This window comes from Saimiri boliviensis, chromosome 3, assembly GCF_048565385.1.
Source record: "Saimiri boliviensis isolate mSaiBol1 chromosome 3, mSaiBol1.pri, whole genome shotgun sequence".
NCBI lineage: Eukaryota > Metazoa > Chordata > Mammalia > Primates > Cebidae > Saimiri > Saimiri boliviensis.
The window spans coordinates 28,107,455-28,134,644 of NC_133451.1; positions in this window are offsets into that span (position 1 = coordinate 28,107,455).

A 27,190-nucleotide genomic window follows, 5' to 3' on the forward strand; every position below is an offset into this window, starting at 1 on the left:
CTTTGATGCAAGGGACTATAAGAATAGGAGTGGAGCTGAATGGATAAAAAAGAAGGAATAAGATGATCCACAGGGAAATAAAGCAGTCATATGAAAGGGCAAATAATTACTCCCAGTTTCACCCTAATAGAACATAGCTTATTCAATTATATGCATAATTATGGGTAATATTGTATGTGCCATTCACTGGGTGAAATGCTTTACATGCCTTACCCTCGTTAAGTTCATTTAAATTTAAATGGCAAACATTGCTTTATTTGATGATTAAAATAGCCAGTAGGAGAGAAAATAAACTGGAATACGATTAGCATAAGTCTTTATTGGCAACTACTGGGCAGAAAAACGCTCTCCAGGTGCATTCTAACTTGGAGAAGATACGGAGACTATGGGACTTTATCACAGGGTTTTAGCAGAAAAAATGTCTCCTGATGTTCAGCGAGTTTCAGAAACGGGAAGAGAGAAATTATTCTTGAGGATTACCAATCAATGTTTGGTTGGTGCTTACCAAGAGTAGTGAGGAGAAGCAGGTGGTAAAATCATGTGCAGAAGGAGTGGGGAGAAACAGCTGCAGGGCACAAGGACTTGTGAAAGTAAAGGCTGCAGGGGAAGATTCCTCAGTGTCTCTCACACATGGCTTTCGTCTCAACAAAACTTCAGCATTTATTCCTCTACCACAGAAAAAGTTACTTTGGTAATTTTGATTTGCAGAATGTGTTAGAAGTGTTAAGGATAAATTCCTATCCTTATAATTCTCGTTTTCAATTGTATTCCTGAAGCCACCTTTAGAAAAACACGTCTTGAGTGGAATTTTTTAAATTTAGTAAAAACCAAGATGGATCTAGCTCTGCAAAGACATGCAGGTGCACGTGAATATGCACAGACACACACACACAAAGAAAAGAAAGGGGGCAACAAGTATAACACACACACACCCCTATTCACAAACATTTACAACAAGAGTTTCCCCTCCACTACTGATAAGAGAAAATTGGGAGTCTTGTGGCAATTTGCAGATAGAAATATTTCTAGATACCCAGTAAGGACAAATATTCTGGAAATGTCTCATTTGTTTCTATATCTCACAGAATAAAAAATGTATGCTCAAAAACAGGGCAGATGTTCCATTTTTTGTGGTCATCCATGTAACTTAATTTTACATTAAGTTACAGTAACAATTTTAATCTGCAAATAGGAAGGCAGGTATGAGATGCAAGCACAAATAACTAGTTTGTATCAAATAGAAGAAAATATTAATTTTGTGACTTACTATTATTTTATGCGATATCTGGAAAACCAAATAAAATGCTGACAATTAACATATGACAAAATACTTTCCTATTTAAAAATCTTGTTATTCATCTAATGATCTTTTTTAGACACATTTTAATATGTACTTTTTTTTATCATATATCAAACTTGAAAAAGTAAAATGACATATAAGTGAAATAAAGTGGTTGAAGTATTCCTAAAACATTTGCCTATTCTAAGGTTGTTTCTGAGTCACCTGTTCTTTCTGAGCGATAAACGTCATAAGTTTTCCACATAACACCATCATCTGTGGCATCAAAGCATCTATAGGGTGGAACGTCTTAAATGAGTGCTCTACCATTTTCTTTAGAATGTTCTTTCAAACTCATACGACTTAGTCTGCAAGTTTTAATTAGCAAGCACCTGCTTGACCACCTTGCAACTACTGCCCAGATGGTTGTGATTGTTAGACTTTGTAGGTGTCATAGATATTAAATGTGAAAAATATGCACCTTGGAATTCACAAAATACTGCAAGTGAGCTTACTTGTAACTTTCACATGTACCCTTAGAAAAAAAGAACGCCTTATATTTCCTCCGGATTTGATGTAGGATGTAAAATGATGGGAACAAAGTCACATTTGCATTTGAAAGATTTTTCATTTAATTCTTCAGTTATAGAGCAGGGAAAGGTACTGCAATCTTCCTCGTTTTGGGCTTTCTTACACTGTTGTTCTTTATTTTTCACATTATTATTCTTTTCATTTTGTCTTTGCTTTGTCTCTTTTTGTTTCTTCTGTTCTTCTGTTTCTTACTTTAGAACCTCACAGGCATGTAAGTGCCTTTAAGAGCCTCGGTTACCTGTGAGAGCACAAAAATTAGTTCCTAATATGAACTAATTAAAGTCATCATTAAACGTGAAAAGCCATTCTCATCATTAACTTTTAAGTTCACTCAGTCTTTTCTTTACTCTGCTTCTAAAGAGGATTTGAGATTTCTTTGTTCTATTTTCTCTGCTCTGCCAACCTGTTAGGAAGGTCAGCCTTGCTAGCTAATTCTTTTGGATTTGCAGCTGAAGGATTCTGAATAAAAGGTCAGTGGCCAATTGTTTGGGAAGGAAAATAGAAGAATAGGGACATAAACTAGGCTGATTTTAAAAAGCTAGAGGGCCTGAAGGAGCTATATCACATGTTGTGGTATCATGTGTCATGTGTTTAAAAAATACCAATATGTTCTATTTATTTGGCAATACAGGAAACTCGAGCCATTGGGAAAGTAAGTTTGTTATTTTTTGATGTTGTTTTTACTGACACACCTTAATGAGAATTTGGTCATATGGGTCACAAGTTTGAAAATGGTACCAATGATCCCAAATTCAAATGTATTCAGTGACCTATACATAAAGAAATATTATTTTAAGTAATTTCTTTTAGAGAAACACGGTGAATGTGGGAAACTGAAAAAGGCATGCTCTAACTAAAAATACTCAAACTCAACAATTTTACTAACACTTTGGACAAACACAATTGCAGCCTCAACCCAATTAAAGGTAGACACTGTGAAACTTCACACATTACATATTTTTTAAAAATAACTTTTGATCACACTTGATATAGAATACAAATCAGGGGAAAATAAAAAGAATTTGAAGCTGTGGTTTAAGACTTAAAATTAAGGCTTGATGTTATGTGCTGTGTTGGCATCTGGTTGGACATTAAGTGCCCTAACCATAAACATTCTCCCCATTCTGCTCTTGATAAGGGTCTTCTAACAACAACAACAACAAAAACAAACAAACAAACAAACAAACAAACAAACAAACAAACCACTCCTTTACAATGAGACAGTAGTAGGTTTTATTTCCATGTCAGCCCGTGGAATGCTTCAGAAAGCCACTCATCCACTCATATTCTTTCCAGGTTAGCTCTATACTCTTGATGCTGCGAGGTCTGCCTCCCACAGTCCCCAATTGCTCACTGCTTCTAAATGCAACTCCCGTGTGGTTCTTCCAGTGAGCATCCATCTCCCATAAACGTATATATGACTATTCAACTGCTGTTACTCTTATCTGTCTAGTGTCCTGTGTTACATATGTTTGGGCATCCCTGTAACTCCAGGGCAGAAATCCTTCCCTCTCCCATGGTCCCATGGGGTGAAAAGAAGTTGACTAAAGTAGAGAAAGTGGTCTCATACAGAATAAAAGCTCAAAAATTATGTGCTGAAATGAATGAGTGCTCCTGATAAAGAACAAATACAAGAATTACTACAACATTTTCATGTTTCAGTTGTTTGCAAAGAATGCAGATGCTTCCAAATACTAAGAATTATATAAACGAACTTCACAAAATCAGTACATCTCTATTCCATGAAGGGGAAGATGTTTTGCAACACTTAGAGTGTAAAGATAAGTACCAGATTATTTCTGAAGGGCTGTTTTTGCAAACATTCTTTCCTTGGGGTGGGGCTTCTGGAGAGTTTGGTTTTTAGCCTCCAGTAGGCTGAAACTGCCTCAGGACAGAAATGTCTTCACTGCGCCCTCCTTTCATTATCCTGCCTCTAGGCTGTGTTAAAAGAAAAAGACAGTGTCTTGGTTTACTGTAACTTGGAGAAAGTTTTGCCTTTCTGATTGTGTAGGGAAAGGTATTGGGGATTTGCTTATGTGTTTTTTCATGAGTGTTACTATATCACACTTAAACAAAAACAGTCAGATAGCTGTTTTTGTTTAAGTGTGGTATATGTATCATGTGTATATTGCAGAATGATGTGAACTCCCAAAGGGGAAAATGTTTTGTTCCTTAATCTTTGCATTTGTGTTTCACACAAATGTATAATGTTTAAGATACAAAAGCTACTCAATAAATATTTTCTGACTTAATATAAATGTATACCATGTATATTTGCTAACACAATATATGTGTGTGTGTATATATATGTGTATATATATAGGAAATGTGTTTGGTAAATTATGTAATTATTATTATGCAATTTTACTTATAATTTTTGCCATTTCCTTTTAATTATTTCTTATAACATTTGTCCTTACAATCAATGTATCTCATAGTTGCCACATCAGCAATTTCTTTTTTCTTTCTCCTTAACTGATTTTATTAGTGTTACGGTTTGGCTGTGTCCCCACCCAAATCTCATATTGAATTGTAGTTCCCATAATCCCTATGTCATGAAATGGACTTGGTGCAAATTAATTGAATCATGGGGATGGGTATTTTCTGTGCTGTTCTTGTGATAGTAAGACTCATGAGACCTGATGGTTTTCTAAAGGGCGGTTCCCCCGCACATCTTCTCTTGTCTGCTGCCGTGTAAGACATGCCTTTGTTCCCCCTTCACCTTCCACCGTGATTGTGAGGCCTCCCCAGCTATGTGGAACTGTGAGTCCATTAAACCCTTTTTTCTTTATAAATTATCCAGCCTCAGGTATTTCTTCATAGCAGTATGAGAATTGACTAATGCAGTTAAATTATACACAATCTTAAATTCTAAAGCAAATAAATGCTGCTCTTGTCAACTTAGTCTGTCACCACAAAGAACAATAGTGTATGTACCTTAAATGACCTTAAATAGCCTTTTCATAATTATTGGCCATTAGAGTTGATCAACATATGCTTATACTTTGTACCTTTGTCATCAATAGTTTTCTAAATTTTTCATGCTTCCTTTTTAAAATAAAAACTAAAGAAGGATGAAATCGGTAAATGTAGAACAGTTATATTTTGTGGGTTCTTTTTCTCTGGAGATACATAACCAATACATTGGCAAAAACAGAATTAAAACAGTGCTTCTCTTTCTGTGTAGCCTGATATTCCTCAAATTAAATTGTTCTATTTTCTACTTCATTATGTGCAAACTCTATGTACATGTGTGCGTGTGTGTGTGTGTGTGTGTGTGTGTGTGTGTGTGTGTGTTTACCAACCATCACTTGGATCTGCAAGTCATCCTCTATAATTTATGTGGCTCTGATAAGACTTATTGGATTCCTGGGTATAGGAGAAAGCACGTGTTCAGAACTGCCTAAATTGAATAATGATTTTATTTCTGATCACAGTGATTGGATTAATGATGAGCTCAGAATGAATCAGTTGATGCTTTCTTGGATCTATCAACAAAAAGTGGTTTCCTTCTAAAATTCTTTTCACTAAAGATAATTGATATGGTTTGAATTTGTGTCCCTACTCAAATCTTATGTGGAACTATCATCCTCCATATTGGAGGAGGGACCTGATGGGAGATATTTGGATAATGGGTGCAGACTTCCCCATTTATATTTACTGTCTTTTGATAGTGAGTGTGTTCTCACAAGATGTGATTGTTCAAAGGTATGTGACACCTCCTCCCTCTCTCTTCTTCCTTCTCTAGCCCCATAAGATGTGACTCCTTTCTCTTTGCCTTCTGCCATGTTTGTGAGTTTCCTGAGGTCTCCTCAGTCATGCTTCCTGTACAGCATGTGGAACCATGAGCCAATTAAAACTCTTTTCTTTATAAATTACCCAGTCTCAGGTAGTGTATTATAGCAATGTGAGAGTGATCTAAAACAACAATGTAGCAGCTCATATATGGTTAAAGCTGTCACCAGATAAAACAAGCAAAGAAGATAGTAAAATGTAAGGGGTACAGACTGAATATCAAGGAATTCATTAGAGCTCTTGGGGCCAGCCTCATTTGACCACACATAGTTTTCTGATATATATTCTGATAGTTAAAACTAATATATCATTTAACTTAGATTAGTTAGAGATGTGTTTCTCTCACTAGAAACTAAAAAACCTTGACAAATACTCTGTAACACCATATATTTTCATTTTAATTTGGAAAATTTTGTCACACTTCATACACTGACAAACATCACTATGAAGAAAACATTTGGCATAGGTGATTTATTACATCTAAGTAGCCACATATTTGTCAAAATAATATATTCAATTTATCACCAAAGAGGTGAACCTTCCATGATAGTTACAGATGCATGTAACCTTGCATATTTATAGAATTTCATGGTTTTCCAAATCCTATTCCATGAGTTATCTCACTCAGGTATTAATCAATCCTATTATATGATTTAAAAATTTATGATGACTTCAATGTATTATCTATAATTTAAAGTTTGCATAATGCTGAGGGTCATTGGATGATTATGGAGAGCCAATATTCTATTATTAGCAAAAAGATAATAAGATCTTAAAGAGAGAATATGTGATAAACAAACTTTTGGCTGATGTTTTCAATATGATGAAGCTTCTATAAAGATTAATCTAAGACATGCTTTTGGCAATACCATAAATACACATAATATAATGTGGTTTTAAAATAATGTCATATTATGAATGCCCAAATACATCTAAAGGTAATATAGAATGTTCAGAATAGTCATATCTCTCAAATGGTTTTGTCTCCATTATTCTCCTGAAAACTTAATGTGATAAAGTATCTACTCTACTAAGAAAAAAAAAAAAATCCTGGCCTTCTCTTGCTCACAGGATAATATCTAAACTCTTTATACTTTGCTTTCTTTCCCCATATAGTCCTATTGTCTTAGAATGTACAATCCTCTGCTTAAATATTATCACTATTTCCTGAATGCTCCAAAATTATTATACGTATCATTTACTTAAAATGAATACATTCTCTTCTCATTTGTATTCAGCTGCTTTCTTGTACCTGCTCTGCTTACTGCATATACCCCTAACAGCACTTGGGTGGCTTATGAGGAAAAAATTATTCCATGTAAGTGGTACATTCTAAGTTAATTTTCCACTAATGTCTGAATAAACTTTTTAATGTGTGAAATTATATTTAAAAATTATCTAGTGCCTCCATTATTTTTCTTCTCCCTAGAACTTTCCTTCAGTTAATATAATACCTTTCTTTGAAGTAAAGCCTGATATATTGAAGTTAAATGTCTGTAAAGACAATTTAACTCACCTTCCATATGTCATTGCAAAATATTTAGCCACCAAGGGGAAGGAAAAATGATCAGTTTCATTGGTCTATCGCAGAAATACATGGAAAGTTTTACCTTAAAAATTATAAAACTTTCCTAAAAAAAGAAAAAAAAGAATTATGAAACAACAAGAGTCTTTTTCATCTCTAGATCCTTTTCATGGGAAATCTCAAGAGAAAGCTCGTAACTGCAGTTTCTATATTCATCTGAAGGGGAGGAAGAGGACAGACAATTGAAGGTGATTTTAGCAAGATTTCAGGCAGCAACACTGAATTAAATGTTGAAACAGAAGGGCTATAATGTCAGGGCACTTGTAAAGAAATATAAATCTAACTATGTCTTCATTAAACTTTCAGCTTCAGCTTTTTAAAGGTTGAATGACATATTTTACTGTTGTGTCTATCAGAAATCATACATTAAATTGCTAAAAGATTTGACTGTGGTCTATTTTTAAAATATGATATTTTCAGCATTCTGCTTATCAAACACATTTGAAAGGACGGTGGTGAAGCTTGTGACTAATCCTAAGAATAATACAAATATAATATTAGTTATATTTTCATACAGGTGTACTAAGGCTTATACATTGGAAATGAAAGCAAAACATTGGCTAGAAGAAAATAAGAAAAGGCTTATGTAAAGACAATTACTGTAGGACATTGGTGATTACTGAAGACCTGGAAAAATCACACCCAATACTTTAGTTTGACTCTTCCTCCTATATTTCCTGTCTTTGAGGGTTAGCCCTTTGTTCACATACTTACCAGAAAGATGAAAGTAATCTTAGAGTTAATCTTTCAATTATGGTATTGATGAATCACTCATTTCTAGCAGATTTAACTTCCTTGGCCAATTGCAAAACAAAATTTATTTATTTAGGGCTTTATTGACATATAAATAACATATATTGTAATCCATCCTTTAAAGTATGTATCTCAGTGACATGGAAAGAGACATGTGACCATCTCCATAATCAATTTTAGGTTATTTTCATCAACCTAAAAAGAAATTAGATACCCATTAGCAATAACTTTCTATTCTCTCTCCCACAATCCTTAGTAATCAGTAATTTGTTTCTTGTCTCTCTAGATGTTTCCATTCTGAGCATTTCATATAACTGGAATCAAACAACATGTGGTCTTTGGGGACTGATTTATTTCATTTAGAGTATGTTTACATGTTTTAGAAGGTATCAATATTTCGTTCCTAGTCGTGGCTGAATCAACATTTAATTACTGGATATACCACATTTTATTTTTTATTTACTATGTGAGAAACATTTCACTGTTTCCACTTTGGGCTATTATGAATAATACCACTGTATTCATTCATGTACAAGGTTCTGTGTGGACATGTGTTTTCACTTCTCTAGGGTATATAATTAGGAATTCTGTACTTAGCTTTTGAGAAATCACAGCATGTCTTTCAAACTTGTTTCACAATTTTACTTTCCCACCAGCAGTGTATGAGACTTCCAGTTTTCTCCACATACTTTTTGATATTTTTCATTGTCTATATGTTTTACTACAGCCACCCTACGTGTTAAGTGGTATGTCACCATGCCTTTGATTTGTATTTCTCTTTTATTTTTATATTTATGTTAAATTACCTGGCTTATGAGACCATAAGAATCAGTCGCTGTGTTTTCATTTGGTTGTGTAATATAGGGAACTTGGGAAATGTCAACATTTTTAAGAGTGGTTTTCCTGTTTGAAAAATAATAATTAGAAAAAAAAGACATTGCTGTTGTTCAAATGAATGCTCTCATCCCAAATGTTTCCAAGACATTGTATCTTCATTTCTAGAAGTAAACACTTTTTCTATTTATTTTTTAATTTTCTTTTTCTTTTTTAAAATTTGAGGTATGATTGATATATAAACAAATTGCATATATTCGTGGTTGACATTTTGATAGCATCAACATAATCACATTCACTAGTGATACCATCATCACAATCCAGCATCTGAACATAAGCATCACCAAAAATTTTCTTATGCTTTTTTTGTATGGGTGTTATTGGTTTGTTTTCTGGTAAGAAAACTTAATATGACATCCTCTTAATGTATTGTCTTAGTCCATTTTGTGTTGCTGTAACAGAATATCTGACACTTAGTGATATAAAGAAGAGAAGATTATTAGTTAATGATTCCGGTGGATGAAAAGTCCAAGATTGGGCAGATGCATTTGATGAGGGCCTCATGCTTCTTCCACTCATAGCAGGAAGTGGAAAGAGAGTGCGTATGTGCAGAGATTACATTGCAGAAGAGGAAGCAAGAGAACGATTACAGGAAAGTCAGGCTCATTTTAACAACCTGTGCTCACGGGAACAAATCCATTTCTAAGAGAGTAAGAACTCACCTTCTTGGGAAGGCATTGATCTGACAACTCCTACTAGGTCCTCAGAAAACTGGGACAAATTTGTCATCATAAGTGTAGATTATGAAAGAATGACAATCAAACACATTTAAAACCTCTGCACATGGGAAATGACTATGAAGTTTCAAGGAGACAGTCATAAACCTTCTTTTTACCCATAAATACCAACTCAATTTACCTTATTTCTCTGGTCTGAAATTATTAGATATATAACCATTATCTTCAGAATACTACTTTCTGAACAAAGTGGTAGAAATAAAAGCTCACCTTGGGCCTTTAGGTCTTCCCTTATGTTTTAAGACTAGACCAAAATAAAAGTACATTTTGCATGTCTTACATTATATATATATGTATTAAAATTACCTGTGAGAACACATAGGAAACATTTCTACTTTTTCTCGGAACAGAAACAATTAAGCTTTCTATGAGTTTTCACTTTACCTCATGGATTCCGTAAAATCTATCATTCACTGTGTTTTCTCCCACCTAGTGACTGCTAGAAAAACTTAAGAGACAAATATTGGCCTATCTCTGTGTATAACACTTTATAAAACATAACTCGTAGAGAACCTCCAGTTGGCACCATTTTCTTTCCCATTCATGGGTTCCCAGTGTTTCATCTTTCTTCATTATTTCTTAGATTTTTAAATGTTTTTTTTTATTATTCATAACCTTGTAACTACATTTTTTTCTTGGCAAAAGATAGTGCAGAAATATTTTATGAGTTATCTATGTCACTTTGGAAAACACATAGAACCTTAATTGATAAGATATTAAAGTGCATTTGATTGGAGAAAAGGAAATATTCAAACAGGACCCCTGTGTCATCATCGCTGGATGATGAAATATAAACAAAAATTGATGCTTTAGACAAGAAATTACAGTATAAAATTGAAGACAAGACCCTTCCTGAAATGTCTGTCTTCTGCCAGCTTAATTCATCATCCAAACAAGAGGAAAACAGTGTAATTAACAAACAAAAGAAAAAATGTTCTCAGCAGTAGTTCAACTCATATTTGTGAGAAAGCTTGAGTGCCTACTAAGAAGTCCAGGTTGCTATTAAATACTGTTAGAGAGCACTCACAAACCTGTGGTCTACTCATGCTAGCTAACATTTCCTTCTGAAACCAGCGGAAGAAAAGGATCCTAGCAACCTGGCCTGAGACATAAGCAAGCATACGAATGATACAAAGAATTGTACTTAGTACTGGGGACCATCAAAGCATCTAGCACACCAGGAGGGATGTCAGACTCAAACCCAAACTCGCAAAATCTGCCAAGTATTAGAAAGATGCTTGTGTGTTCATAGGGTCTACAATAGTTGGACATCTTTTAGAAAACTTAAAGCAATATTGCTAAAATTTGTATGCTGCTCTCATGATTGGTAGATAGCTGATTAGAAATATAAAATGCAGTCATGAAAAATGATTTTGCCTCTTTGTGATCAAATAGTGCTTGCTGTCATGTGAATGTGTCTGTCCTTACCCTGCTATCAAAAATTCAAATGCTGCAAACCTAACTCTAAAGCTGGTGGTATTAAGAGGTAGAGCCTTTTGTAGAGGATAGGGCCATTAAAGTGGAACTCTAATGAATGGGTTTTGTGCCCTTATAAACAAGATCCAAGTTAGAAAGATCTACTTGCTTGCACCTTTCACCACGTGAAGACACAGCAACACCACAGCATCTGTGTACCAGGAAAGTGAACCTCACCAGGCATTGAATCTGCTGGCACTGTGGATACTGCAAGCAGCCTGCATGAACTAAGACAGTGCTTCAACACTCTGTTCAAACGTCAGTTACATTTTGTTGTAGTTGTTGTTGCTGTTTATGCTAGACATGAATATGCATATTATTGAACTACAGGGTTAGAAACTTTCCGAAATTTAGATGATTTTAAAAGTTCTTAATTCATATAGAAATGGATATAAAAATAAACTTTAAAAAAGAATGATGATAGCCGGGTGCGGTGGCTCAAGCCTGTAATCCCAGCACTTTGGGAGGCTGAGGCGGGTGGATCACGAGGTCGAGAGATCGAGACCATCCTGGTCAACATGGTGAAACCCCGTCTCTACTAAAAATACAAAAAATTAGCTGGGCATAGTGGCGCCTGCCTGTAATCCCAGCTACTCAGGAGGCTGAGGCAGGAGAATTGCCTGAACCCAGGAGGCGGAGGTTGCGGTGAGCCGAGATCACGCTATTGCACTCCAGCCTGGGTAACAAGAGTGAAACTCCGTCTCAAAAAAAAAAAAAAAAAAAAAAAGAATGATGATAAATATGATGACAAATAATCTTCATTTTAGTTTAAATGAATATGAAAACATCAAGTGAGTTAATATTTTTTGTAGAAGGGAGGGCAGCTGAGAGCCAAGCCAATGTGATTGGTTTGCTGGTGTCACCAATGGACACTACCTTCACAGAAGAGGAGAAAGATAAACAAACAGAACTATTTCATACCTGGAAGAAAACTCACTAAACCACTTCTTACCTCAAGCTCTCACCATGTACATTTTAAAAAAATACTGTTAGTATCAAAAAATCTCATAAAGGGGGGCTGGGTATGTTGACTTATGCCTATAATTCCAGCACTTTGGGAGGCCGAGGTAAGCGGATTATGAAGTCAAGCGTTGGGGATCATCCCGGCCAACAGGGTGAAACCATGACTTTACTAAAAATAGAAAAATTAGCTGGGCATGATGGCACACACCTTTAATCCCAGCTACTCAGGAGGATAAAGCAGCAGAATCGCTTGAACCAGGGAGGCGGGGGTTGCAGTGAGCCAAGATTGTGCCACTGCACTGCAGTCTGGCCACAGAGAGTGACTCCGTCTCAAAAAAAGAAAAAAAAACAAAAAGGGAAAAAAATTCTTAAAAAGCTGTCCACGAAGTGAGTAACAGCTAACAACTTAAGAAAAGAGTTTCAGAGAATAAGGGAAAGGTTGTGCTCTCACCTGCTACGATTATGCAGGACCCCGTGTGTGCTCCCGAGGACGAAAACAGAAGCAGCAGGTTCTGCTTCTGAATATCTTCACTATCTTCTGGAGTGTAATCAAACCAACCCCATGAATCTTCTGCTCCTAGAACACACATAGCAAGATGGTTAACCCATCATGATATTGAAAAGTTTTATACAAACAAAAATTATTTTATTTTTCAATTTAAGGATTGTAAGAGTGTTTTTATTTTCTGTAGCTCTACACACACATAGTTAAAAATTGCCTCTAATTTCAGTAACATATAATCCTATTTAGAAATATTTGATGTATGAGAAATCTTTTAAGATAAAATATGATTATATTTATTTTCAAAGAGGGTATTGCTGCGTTCTGTTATATATTTAGGTCACCACAAGTTTCATTTGCATGTCTGATCTATGATACTGAGAGAAAACATTCTGTTTTACTGTGTCATTGAATATACCACAAATGTGATATTTTCACAAACATTTTATTTATTTTATTTTCTTTATTTATTTTATTTATTTTATTTTCACAAACATGATATTTTATTATTATGCTGGCTAGAGAGTATAGCTGTACACGTTATTGCAAAATAAACAAAACTCATATTCTTCATAATTTGACATACGTTCTATAAATGGATTGACATGCTAATCATTTTTTAAAAGATATAGTCACTTCTTAAAGACTTAATTATCATTTAGACATGTAGAGATAGCATTTCTTTCTTTCTTTCTTTTTTTGAGACTGAGTGGAGTCTCTGTCTCCCAGACTGGAGTGTAACGATGTGATCTCAACTCACCACAACTTCCGCCTCCCATGCTCAAGCAATTCCCCCTGCCTCCTGAGTAGCTGAGACTGCAGGCATGTACTACCATGCCTGGTTAATTTTTGTATTTTTAGTAGAGACAGGAGGGATTTCATCATTTTAGATAGGCTGGTCTCGAACTTCTGGCCTCAAATGATCCACCCGCCTCGGCCTCACACATTGCTGAGATTACAGGCATGAGCCACCATGCCAGGCCTAGAGACAGCACTGTTTTTTGTTTTTGTTTTTTAAAACCTCAGGTTTTGGTAACTCTTTTCTTTCTATAACTCTATTATTTCAGAAAAAAAATAATAACATTTAGCTGACTTCTTCATGTGCTGCTCAACTTCTTCATGTACTGCCTGCTGGATTTTAACATGATCACTCTTCTAAAGGCCAATATAAAAATTGAATCTTTAGTCCATAGTCACAGAAAAGGAGCTCTGGATTCCATTAATAACTATTGAGTTGACTCAGTGGGGGAACACGGTTGCACTCTCTTTTAGAAATGCGAATTTATAGAAAGGCATAGGATATTAATCAGGATATTTATGTGACTCTTTCACATATATCTTATAGGAAAAAATGTGATGACTTATATAAGATGTTTGATATGAGCTAAAAAATAAGCCAGATCTGCCCCAGTGATGAAGTCACTTTCTGCTACCAAGCATGAGGAGAGATGTATTTGTCTGGATAACATGGAAATAAATTACTGCATTTCTACTCCAAGCTGGTACGTGGAGAAAGAAGAAACTTTGGAAATTGTCATATCCACATAATTTCAAGAAAACCATTGTCATATGTTATAAATAGTTGTAAGGTCAGATATAAGTCATCTGTACTTAGAAATAGTCGGCTGTTGATCGATTTATTTTTCTTTAAATTGTACTAATATAAATCACTATTTTCACTAATATATTTTCTCACTTAATTACTTACATCTCTCTACTGGAATGGGAAAAAAAGGATGGAGTTCTAGCTCAAATTGAGTGAAATTGTGTGGATTGTCAACTGATCTTATGTATGATGAAGCAATATGAGTGAACATACTTTGCTCATTTTACAGGTAGGAAAATACGTCCATGCCCAAGGCAGAGCTAATACACATACCTCTGACTATGCATTTAGTATATTTTTTCTCTACCATATGACAAACTTTGAGAAACGACTATAGTCATTTCTCCATAGGCACACGAGAATGACTATTGAGAATCGTGGAGGGTCTGACACTTTACTCTGCTTGAAAGCCATCAAATTAGCCTGCCAAAGTTGCATAAATGGTGGCAGAGACACAAATGTCCCGTCTGAGACAAAGGAGAGCTTTGTTATTTATGGCACAGCCAAGTACATCAGCTTCATGTTTGCACTGGGTTACACTGCAGTGGCTCCCCAAGTCCCATTGAAAGAATGTGAAGGCAGACACAAGTAGATGCTACACATAAGGTGGTTTCGTACATGTGTATATATGGAAGGAATGCTGAGTTTAAGAAATGCAAATCTTTTAAAACAGCTGCTAGCAAACCTTTCCAACCGTTATCCCAGAGGAAGACATGAACTTTATCATCCTGAGCGGGAATGAATTCTGACCTCTGCCCCGGAGAAAGATCCAATTTGTATCTTTCAAAGCTGCTTCTTATATACATAATATTGAGAAAGCAGTTCAAAATAAAACCTGATATAGAAAATGCAGAAGGGCCATGAAGAATCAGCCCTCAACAGGACTCTATTGCAACATGATCTTCAAGGGAACTGCAGAGTCTGCATGAGATTAGATTTTAATGTTAGGGCTTAAATAAAATATGCCAACCATATGGTTATACTTAATTTACAACACCATGGCAGTGGCCAAATCTCCGGCTAAATAATCAAAGAAATCTGAACTTATTTGTTTTGCCATTTTTCCGTGTGACAGATTGTGCCTGTAGAAACAGCCTGAGGTTTGTTGCCATATGTTTTTAATTAACATATAATAATTGTACATATATGTGGGGTATATAGTGATATTTTCATACATGTTTGCAATGTGTAATAATCAAATTAGGATAATTAGCATACCCATCATCTCAGATATTTGCCATTTCTCTATCTAGAAAACTTTCAGAACTCTCTCTTCTAGTTATTTTGAAATGTACTGTTACATATAGTCACCATAACGTATATTGGAACAATAGAGTTTAGTTCTATGAGACTGTAACTTTGTTACTTCAAATAACCTCTCCCCTTTTCTCTTCTCCTTTAGGTTTATCTAGTCTCTATTAACAACTCTCTACTCTTTTAAGATGGATTTTTCAGATCCCACGTATGAGTGAGCTCTTGTAGTATTTGTCTTTCTGTGCCTGGCATATTCCACTTGACAATGGCCTCCAGACTCATCCATGTTGCTGCAAATGACAAGATCTCATTCTTTTTTATGACCGAATAATATCCCATTGTGTAATGTATCACATTTTCTTCTTACTTATTTGTAGATTGGTGCTTGGGTCGATTTTCTATTTTGACAATTGTGAATAGTGTTGCATTTAACACAGATATGAAAGTATCTCTTTGACATGTTGATTCCATTTATTTGTATATGTACCCAGTGGTGGGATTGCTGTATCATATGGCAGTCCTATTTTTAATCATTTTGAGGAAATTCTATAATGTTTTCCAAAGTGATTATACTAATTTCCATTCCCATCAATAATGAATAATTTTCTTCCTTTTTCACATCCTTACCAGCATTTGCTATTTTTGAGAATAGCCATTTTAGCTAGGGTGAGATGATATCTCAATGAGGTTTTGATTTGCCTGTCTCTGATGATTAGTGATGAGCATGGTTTTTTCATATTCTGATTGGTCATTTGTACGTCTTCTTCTAAGAACCTCAATATATATTCAGATCTTTTGTCCGTTTTTAAATTGAATCGTGTTGCTTTTGCTATTGAGTTACTTGGATTTCTAGCTAATCTGGATATTAACCAGGTGTCAGAAGCATAATTTGCAAAGTACTTTTTTTATTTGGCAGGTTGTCTCTTCACTTTCGATTATTTTCTTTGCACTGTAGAAGTTTTAGTTTGATAAGATCCCATTCGTCTACTTTCTTTTCTTTTGTTGCTTTTGTTTTTTGAGCTCTTATTTAAAAAAAAAAAAAAAAAAAAAAAATTGCCCAGACCAGTGACATGAAGCATTTCTCAGGTTTTCTTCTGGTAGTTTTATGGTTTCAAGTCTTACATTTAAGTCTTTAGTTCATTTTGAGTAGAGTTTTGCATATGGTGAAAGATAGGAGTCCAGTTTCATTCTTCTGCATATAGAGATCTAGTTGTCCCAGCGCCATTTATTGAACACATTATCCTTTCCTCAATGTGTGTTCTTGGTGCTTTTGCCAGAGATCAGTTAACTGTGGATTTATTTCTGCATTCTTTATTCTTTCCACTGAAGTGTGTGTCAGTTTTTATACCAGCACCAGGTTGTTCTGATTACTTGATTATATTGCTTGTGTAATATTTTGAAGTCAAGTAGTGTGATGCCTTCAACTTTGTTCTTTTTGCTCAAGAGTACTTTGGCTATTTGGCATCTTGTGTGTAGTTCTATCAAAACTTTACAATTTTAGAAAAAAAAAAAAAAACAAACTTCTGTGAAGAATGTTTTTGTTATTTTGATAGAGATTACATTGAATCTATACATTGTATTGAGAAGTATGGACATTTTAACAATATTAATTCTTCAAATCCTTGAACATGAAATATGTTTTCACTTTTTGTGTCCTCTTCAACTGTTTTCATTGATGTTTTGGAATTTTTATTTTAGATATATTTACCCCTTCTTTGTTAAAAATATTTCTAAGTATTTTTGTTGTTGTTGTTAGCTATTAAGAATAGAATTGCTTTCTGATTTCTTTTTTAGAGAGTTTGTAACCAGTGTGTAGGAATGCTACTGATTTTCATTGTGTTGATATTAAGCATTTTATCTCCATTTACTTTTAGTTGAAGTAAATGCTTTATCATTTGGTTTATCATTTACTTTATCATTCATTGCTATAAGCTTTTTTTAGTGGCTTTTGCTGCATATTATAGATTTTGGTATGCTGTGCTTCTCTTTACACTTTTCTCAATAATTTTTTTGATTTGTTATTTTCTTGATCAATCCATTGATTGTTCAGAAGCACTTTAATTTTCATGTATTTGTTCAATTTCCAACCTTTCTTTTGTTATTGATTTCTATTTTTATTTCATTTTTTCATTGATCAGAGAAATTTCAATTAAATTTTTTTAAAGATTTTTTTTTGTGGTCTAATATGTAGTTTATCCTGGGTAATATTTCATGTGTTGTCAAAAAGAATATGTATTTCACAGAAATTGAATGAAATATTCTGTAAATGTCTGTTAGGTCCATTTGGTCTAGAGTGCAGTTTAACTCTAGTTTCATTTTTCATCTTCTGTCTGAATGATTTGTTCATTGATAAAAGGGGACTACTACAGTTTCCCTACTATCTTTAAATTGTATTTTATCTGTTTCTTTAGATCTATGAATATTTACTTTATATATTTAGCTGCTCTGATGTGTTGGGTACATGTATCTTTATAATTATACTATCCTCTTGCTATTTTGACCACCTTGTCATTATGTAATAGCCTTCTATGTCTCTTTCAAGATTTTTTAAGTTAATATCTGTTTTACATTTTATATGTATTTTTTGAATTTTGTATATATACTTCTATGTCCCTTTTAACATTTTTTACTTTAAAATCAAAAGAGTAGGTGTATAATACACACATACATATATATGTATACATAGGTATATACATATAGATGTATAGGTATGTATAACTATGTATACATATAAGTATACATACCTATGTATAAATATATAGGTATATATACCTATGTATACATATATATGTATACATATATATACGTAAAGGTATATGTACCTATATATACACATTTATATATGTATGTTTGCATTATACTCTTACTCTTTCTGTGGATTTTTCCATTTGCATGGAATAACCTTTTATTTTGTGGCTTTTAGTTTATGTATAATTTTACAGGTGAAATGAGTTTCTCATAGGCAGAATATAGTTAGGTCTTGTTTATTTTAATCCATTCAGCCACTGTGTACCTTTTAATTGGATAACTTAACTCATTTATATTCAGGGCAATTACTGATAGGTATGGATGTATTTCTGTAATGTTTTTACCTGTTTTCTAATTGTTTTATAGATATTTATCTTTCATTTCTCCACTCCCACTGTCTTCTTTGTGGATAAGTGGTTTTCTTTAGTAGTACATTTTGATTCCTTACTTTTATTATTAGTGTATCTATTACACATTTTAATTTGTGGGTACCATAATGCTTACAAAAATATCTTACAATTTTAACAAGTTATTTTAAACTGATAGCAACTTAATTTTTATCACAAAGAGAAGAAACAAATAAATCCTTACACATTAATTCTCTGACCCTCACCTCTTGAATTTTTAATGTGGCATTTTACATTGCCTATCCTTTAACAAAATTCATGTAGTTTTTAATCTTAATACTTTTGTGTTTGGATCTTCATACTAAAGATATAAGTAGTTTATACACCATGATTACAGTATTAGAATATTAAAACAAGTATCATTTTTCCATGTAATTATTTTTTATCAGTGAGTTTTGTACTTCAGATGTTTTCTTTTTACACGTTAGCATCTTTTTCTTTCAGTTTGAGGAAATCCCTTCAGCATTTCTTGTAAGGCAAATCTGGTAATGATGAATTCTTTCAGCTTATATTTATCTATAAAAGTCTTTCTTTCCTTTCTAAGAGGTACTTAGTTGGGTACTATATTCTTCATTGGCAGTATTTTTTTTTTCCTTTAGCACCCTGATGATATCCTCTCATTCCCTTTTGGCCTGCAAGGTTACTGCTGAGCAGTCTGCTGCCAGGATTATTGGAACTCCCTTATGTATTATTTGAGCATCATTTCCCAGGAAATATAAGGTGTTTTAGAAGACTCTAATTACAATGGTGCTCTTTTTATATTTATTTTGATAAAAAATGATATCTTCCAAATTTTGGGTATTTTCTTCTTCAGACGAGCAAAAAATACTGAGAACTTCAGTGAACAGAGGACATAATAATTAAATCCAGTTTCTATATTTATTCATTCATCCAGTATTTAATGAGTGTCTAGAATGTATCAGAGGAAAATAGTGAATGCAATCAAGATGATTTATAAATTCATGTAACTTATCATTTTTTGAGGAAGATCTGCCCAGACAGCAAGTAAATAAAAGCTAAACAAGTCATTTTTTAAAGAGATTGATAGATGTAATTAAAAAAGAAAGAGAGTTGAAGGGATATCTACACTCTCATATGAATTGCAGCATTATTCACAATGGCCAAGATATGGATTTATCCTAAGTGTCCACTGATGGATGAATAGATAACAAAAATATGGTATATATTCATCATAAAATACCACTTAACTTTAACATTGGTGAAAATTCTGTCATTTGCAACAAGATAGATGAATCTGCAAGACATTACTCTAATTAAAATAAGGCAGGCACATAAAGACAGATATTGCATGATTTCACTTATATGTAGAATCTAAAAACGTTGAACTCAGAGAAGTGGAGAGTACAATGATGGTTATCAGAGGCTGGGAGGTGGGGAAGTAGGGGCTGGAGAGTTGTGGGACAAAGTATAAAAAGTTTCCAATGTAGAAGAGTAACAGGTTTTGATGTCTGTTGCATAGCAGTGTAACTATAGTCAATAATAATGCAATGTATATTTCAAAATAGCTAAGAGTAAATTTCAAATATCTAATGATAAAAAATGAGGCAGAATTAGGTGATAAATATGTTAATTAGCTTAATTTAGTCACTCCATATCTTATACATATATCAAAAAATCACACTTTACATCACAAAGGTACACCATTTTAATTTGCCCATAAAAATAATATTACCAAGCAAGACTAATGAAGAACCAAGAGTTAGGTCTATCTTAATTGCATGATGAGGACCGCTATTTTTAAGATTTTTGAACAAAAGCATTAATAATAGCTATAATTATAAACTTTAATGATTATAAAGAGAACTAAAAGATCCAGAGGTAGCAAGTTTCTGGGCATTGTAGACAGATGGAAAGCCAGTAAAGATGGCCGTTAAAGAATGAATCAAAGGGACATTGGTTCATAAAATGAGTACTTTATCTTCATTTTGTTTCTCCATCTTTTAGTATAGGTGGTTGGCCATATGCTCTAAGAGGTTATAATGACTGAGAAAGAGAAGAAACCCTGAAATCCAGGAGCTGACATAATACTACCAGCTAGACCATGGTGATGTTATAAAATGGTTAAGCACTCAGTGGGGCCTTGGTTTCCACCTGTTGAACATAATTTCACAGAACATCAACATCAGATGAGGTCACTCTATAATCATGTTAGATCAGGACAGAAACAAGACCTCTCCATAATTATGGGGGAACACAGACAGTATGACATAATTGTCCAAGCCACAGAAATGTCCAAGGATTTCTTTATCTTGACTACTTTGAGTGATGCTTGCTTCTTTCCCAGTTAAAGCTTTAGATTGACCTGGCCTTTCTTCTTTCTATATAAGATTTGTTAAGTTACTTTATCACAGAATTAAGCCTGCTTTCCAACAACATTGAATTCAAAGCAAAGATGGGAAATACAGTTTCTTACAATGCTCCCCAAATCATCTAATATAGGCCGAAATACATTAATTTCTTTTTATCTCCTCTTGTTGAAAAGCTTCACAGTTCCTCATGTATGAAAGTTTTTTCTTATATATGAAACAAATAATAACCCCAAATTATTCAATTAGAGGTTTATTCCTAGCAGTCTTTGTCTAGAGAACATTTGCTGTAACCAGTTCTTACATTTAATACAAGCAAATGAATAGCACACGGATTTTATATTCTGGCGTGTCTTTTGGTCAGACACATTTAACATTATCTTTCTGACTTAGATCTAGGGATTGAGAGTAGGGAAGAATCATTTCCAGACTGGAAACCATTCATTATATTCACTTAATGCTATATGATGAAGAATTTAACCTATTGTTTTCTAAGCATGCTGTTAAAAAGGCCAAATCGGTCTTGCACATGATTTAAATGAATTACAAAATATCTAAGTAGAAAAAAAGATTATTGAGGAAAATTATGGATAATTTTTCCTCAAGAGTAAGTAACAGTTCTAAGCACCCCAATTTAGGTATAATTACCAATTAGCCTACAAGAACATAATAGTGGTGTAACATATGAAAATTGCCTCAAAATTACAGGGAATTGACAGTTCATGCTTATTATATAGGGTGCTTGGTGAAATGTGTTCACACAAAAATGATTTGAATTTTAAGAGCAAAAATGGTTGAGACGTATTTACTCACTTGACAAAAGAGACTGTCAGTTACTCAAAGATTAAACACTTGGAAAAAATTGACTTTGTTTCAAAAAAAGTTCAACATGACTCTTTAATACTAAGAAACATTGAACATCAGAAAGCAATTTATTTAGGAAAGAAAAATTCATTCAATATATATATAAGACATGGAAATGGGGAAAGGGGGTTCTTTCTAACATTAGATCTGTGTTTTCTTTTCTTTTCTTTCTTTCTTTGTTTTTTTTGAAGCCTTGCTCTTATCCCCAGGCTGGAGTGCGATGGCATGATTTCAGCTCACTCTAACGTCTGTCTCCAGGGTTCAAGTGATTCTCCTGCCTCAGCCTCTCATGTATTTGGGATCATGGGGGCCCGCCACCACACCCAGCTAGTTTTTGTATTTTTAGTAGAGATGGGGTTTCATCATGTTGGTCAGGCTGGTCTTGAACTCCTGAGTTGCTCGCCCACCTGGACCTCCCAAAGTACTGGGTTTACAGGCATGAGCCACCACACCAGACCTGTATTTTTTTTCTTTTAAGGCAAAAGAGTGTTTCATTCTCAGAACTCACTAATTAAAAGTACTCCTGTTATTTTCAGGAATTTTATAAATGTTCATAATTTGGGTTTACACTAGGTACATGTAACTGCCAAGATCTGTGCCAATTTTAAGTGAATATGGAAGCATATACTTAATTTTTTGTCAGTTCAGTGGGATATTGGTCTCTCTCTGACTTAGTTTCTGTGAGTCAAACAAATTGCATAATTCAGACTAACATATCATGGTAGAAAATATTATTTTATGAGAAGTTCAGCTAAAAAATAGTATGACTGACTTATTTTTATTTTTGTTATTATTTTTTAATTTCAATTTTATTTTTATTTTTTGAGACAGAGTCTCATTCTGTCTTCCAGGATGGAGTGCAGTGGCATGATCTCAGGTCACTGCAACCTCTGCCTTTGGGTTCAAGCAATTCTCCTGCCTCAGCCTCCCAAGTAGCTGGAACTACAGACATGCATCACCATGTCTGGTTATTTTTTTGCATTTTTAGTAAAAAGGGGGTTGCATCATGTTGGCTAGGTTTGTCTCAAACCCCTGACGTTAAGTGATCCTCTCACCTCAGCCTCCTAAAGTGTTAGGATTAAAGGTGTAAACCACCAGCCACCATCCTTGGCTCTTTTTTTTTAATATTCAATTTTATAAGTCCTAGGGAATGAATTAGAAGGCAGTGTAGAACTCTTTAATGTCACTCTTGAATGCAAGATTCAATTAAAGACATTATCTTTTACATATCATGATTTTTCCTCAAAAACTGAAGAGAAGAGAAAAATGTATCAAAAGATGTCAATTTGTCTGATTAAAGTGAGGTTCAAACTTGGGGAAGTGTTCTCCAATGACCCAGGTAGAGATATTCTACTTCTAATTTTTGCTGTAAATTATGGTTTGAAGTGTGCCAATCTTTAACCCTGCCTAATTCTCATAATTTTGAGATGGTTTAGAAATATCTTTTAGTTAATGCCTTTCTTTTTCTTTAAACTGACTTATCTTTCAATTCCTGGCCCAGTTGTCCACTTTGTGAAAGAAAAATTAACAAATTGCAACTCTGGAACTTTATCTAGATTTGACTGGATGTGTGATTAGAAAGTCAATTCAGCAGGCTATTGTGATAACTAAACATGGAAGAAAGAATACATTAAGGTATGCATGGACGGATGTGTGTTCCAACAATGAGATGGTGGTAGGCTACACAGGCAGGACTTCCCATAAAAATGGGGATATTCCAGACTGTTCCTCAAAAAATGGGCCAGCTTTCAAAATGCAGTGTTAGTAGTCATCAGAATTAATACAGAAATTTAATTTCAAATCAGAAATGTAATTTGGATGTAAAAAATTCTGGTACAGGAATTTGGAACAACTTACCTATCCAGCAACAAGTAAGTATAAAAATAAAATATAACGATTGCACTTATCAACAAATACATATTTACTGAATACTATTATGTGCAATTCATTGCTCTTTTTAATAAATGCACTGCAGTGTAGTAACTACTGCAATGTTGTATAATAGGCAGAAATGAAATATTAATAGATATACACAGCAACACAGATCGGTCATAAAAATGTGTATTGAAGTAAAAAAGTTGAGAACAACACAGTGTATCTATAATACGATTCCAAAATACATACCAACAAACACAAGTATACACAGGTCAAGGATGTATACACACGATAGAGATAGATAGATAAACACAGATACATATATATGTATGTATGTGTAGAGAGAGCAAGACAAAGACAGAGATATGTATAGAGGCCAATATGCCCAGAGCTAAACAGAAGGAGAGAGATATATATTGGGGAAGTAGATATATAGATATAGGAATGCTATGGGGAGCTATATAAATGTACACATTAAAGTAGAAACTTACACATAACAACGTATCTATCCATCTCTATAAAACAACATTTTTGTTAAGATTAAAACAGCATATGCCCAAACAACAGTGTATATTCTTCCAAGAAAATATACACACACATTTAACGTGATACAACATAACTATAGCTTCTGCTACAGCTTTCCATAACTCTGCCCTCCTGGTGCTCACGTCCTTATGTAATCCCCACTCTTTGTGTGGGCTGAATCTAGTACTTAAAATACGGCAGAAGTGATGAGATGTAACTTCTGTGATTAATTATAAAAGAGCGGGTGTTCCATTTTGCCGACATACTTTCTCGATTGCACTCTCAGCTTACACACTTGGATGAAGCAAACTGTTATGTAGAACAGGCTCCCCTGCAAAGCAGCTGCAGGCAGGCTCCAGCCAACAGTCAATGAAGAACTAACGTCCTCAACTGAACCTCAGTTGAATATTCAAGGAACCGAGTCTTGCCAACAGCTAGGTTAATAAGCTTAGAAGCCAAACTTGCCCCAGTTAAGCTTCCATATGATACTGGAGACCCTGGAATCCTTCACTGTAACTTTCAAAAAGACTATGAAGCAGAGAGCCCAGCTAAGCTGTGCTTAGATTCCTGACTCAAAGAAACTGAAATGATGGAAATGGATTGTGTGAAGCCACTACGTTCTGGGATAGTGTGCTATGCAGCAAGGGCTAAGTACATCCAAATGGCATAACACATACACATGCGTTATCTGGAGACACATGACCAGAGAAGGGAAATGGCATTGCATGTATGGGATTAAGGATATAATTGTTTTACAAAATAGGTAAAAGAGATGGGCCTCAGGACCAAACACCACGTTTTAAATAGAGAAATGGATGGTTAAATTAAATGTTTGCGTCTTCTACAAATACAATTCTCAAACAGTAGTACACTGGGGACAGAGTGAGTATGGTGGGTATATTTGTTTGCTGGTGCTGCCATATCAAAATACCATAGACTTGGAGGCTTAAACAACAACAAAATTTATCATAATCCTGAAAGCTGGAAGTCCAAGATTAAAGTGACATCAGTGTTGGTAAAGACTCCCCTCCTCACCTGTAGATGGCCGCTTTCTGGCTGTTTTCTCGCATGACCTATCCTCTGTGTGTGTGGCACGGAGAGAAAGCAAGCACTCTGATATCTCTTCTTATAAAAATATTGGTCCTATTGGATTAGGGCCCCACTCTTATGACCTCATTTAGCCTTAATTAAATGATTATAGGCCCAATTTCCAAATATAGTCACATTGGGCCGGTAGGGCTTCAATATATGAGTTATGGGGGACACCATTCAGTTCATTACAGTGTTATTTTATTTTCTGTATTTCTGAAAAAAATCTAATGTTATCAAACTTTAATAATGAGTGATCCTCAAAGAACAGAAACCTATGTGTTCATAAGTACATATGAACAAAATATTTAGAAATCATGTCAAATACAGCAACTTGGGTTTGCGGAACTGAAAAACATATTACCTTATGAGTTTTTGGGACTCTTGAGACTAAATAAGGCCTTTTATATTTAGTCATTACTTTGAATAATTTTTCACATACTTCCATGTGCAGTTCTCAGTTTTTGGAGAACTGCATAGCTCTATAGCCCTTTTGTTGACAGGTATTTTTCTTAGCAAAAGAGGAAATGATCCAAAAAAACAGTTGTCCATATTTGTTCCCCAATTACACTTAGCTGAAATCCAGAAGTGTTAAGAGCTTATTTCATCACAGATCTTTTATTTACTAACTGTAGAATAAAGAGTTTCTATTTAAGGTAATTTATGTGAACAAAAGATAGCAATTTTTAGTTTCAAATTTATATGAGTATAAATGTGTGAGTCAATGAAGTCAACTTGTGATTGCTAAATGAAACCTAATTTGCTGAGTATCTTACAGATTGCGTGAAAAAGTCCAAGGGACTCTACCTCCACCCTAGAGCCCAATAATAATTGGAGGTCATTTTTCAGTTTTATAAAGCTTCCAATTTATTGGCTATATTTTTCCACTTCCTTCCTTGAATGAGGAGTCTCGCTTCCTATGGGATGGAATAAAATGTCCAGAAACCTCCCTATCTATTTTTACACAGTTTACATTATCTTCTTTAATATTTAATAATATTTTATACTATATTATAACTGGATATCTAAGAAAGATGTCCAAGCCTCATATTTTATTACAAGTACATTCTGGCCAATAAAGATCACTGGGACTATTCCCTGTGTTAACAGACATAATTATATTCACTTCTACTTTCCTTCTTTTTTAATCAGGATATTTCTTCATATGACAGATGTGAGATCCCAAAAGATAACAGTAATTTTACACGGGAAAGAAACATACAATTTTTAAAAATAAGAAAAACTCTAAATGAGGTTCTAAAATAAAATTCATTAGTCCTTTAAACACAGGGCAATGAGACAATGGCATTGTCTTAGGAAAATGAAAAATCCTGTACTGATATACACATTGAAATGTGCATGCTGACAATATTTAGTAAGTAGAAATAGACACTGAATACTCCCAGAATATAAAAGTGAGGGCTATATATAAAGAGAAATATTTATGTAGACATTATCATAAAAAATGAATGCACTTGACAATCATGGCCTGGTTTGAGAAATAATGTATGAATTGAGTACAAGGAAAATATTCAGATTTAAATTCAAAATATAAGTTAATACAAGCAATATTATTGAGAGTTTATACTGAAAAAAAAGCACCAATAGGTGGTGCTGCTGTGATTGAATCTGATTAAGCTTCATGCAAATCTGACCCTAGATTCTACTGTTTGTAATTTCTTATATACCTTTATCTCATCGTCTACTTAACAACTGTTAAATAGTGAACTGGTTATAAAATGTCACTGAGAATAAAATGTTTTCAAGTATTTGGGAGGCATTTTCTATTGCCATCATATAAAAACTAGGTCAGAGATCATAGCTGTAAAAAATAGACTGCTCAAGGTGGTACTTATCTGATAAATGAATATACAAGTGCTTGACTCAAATGGAGGTTATGAATTTTGCATAAAGTCCTTC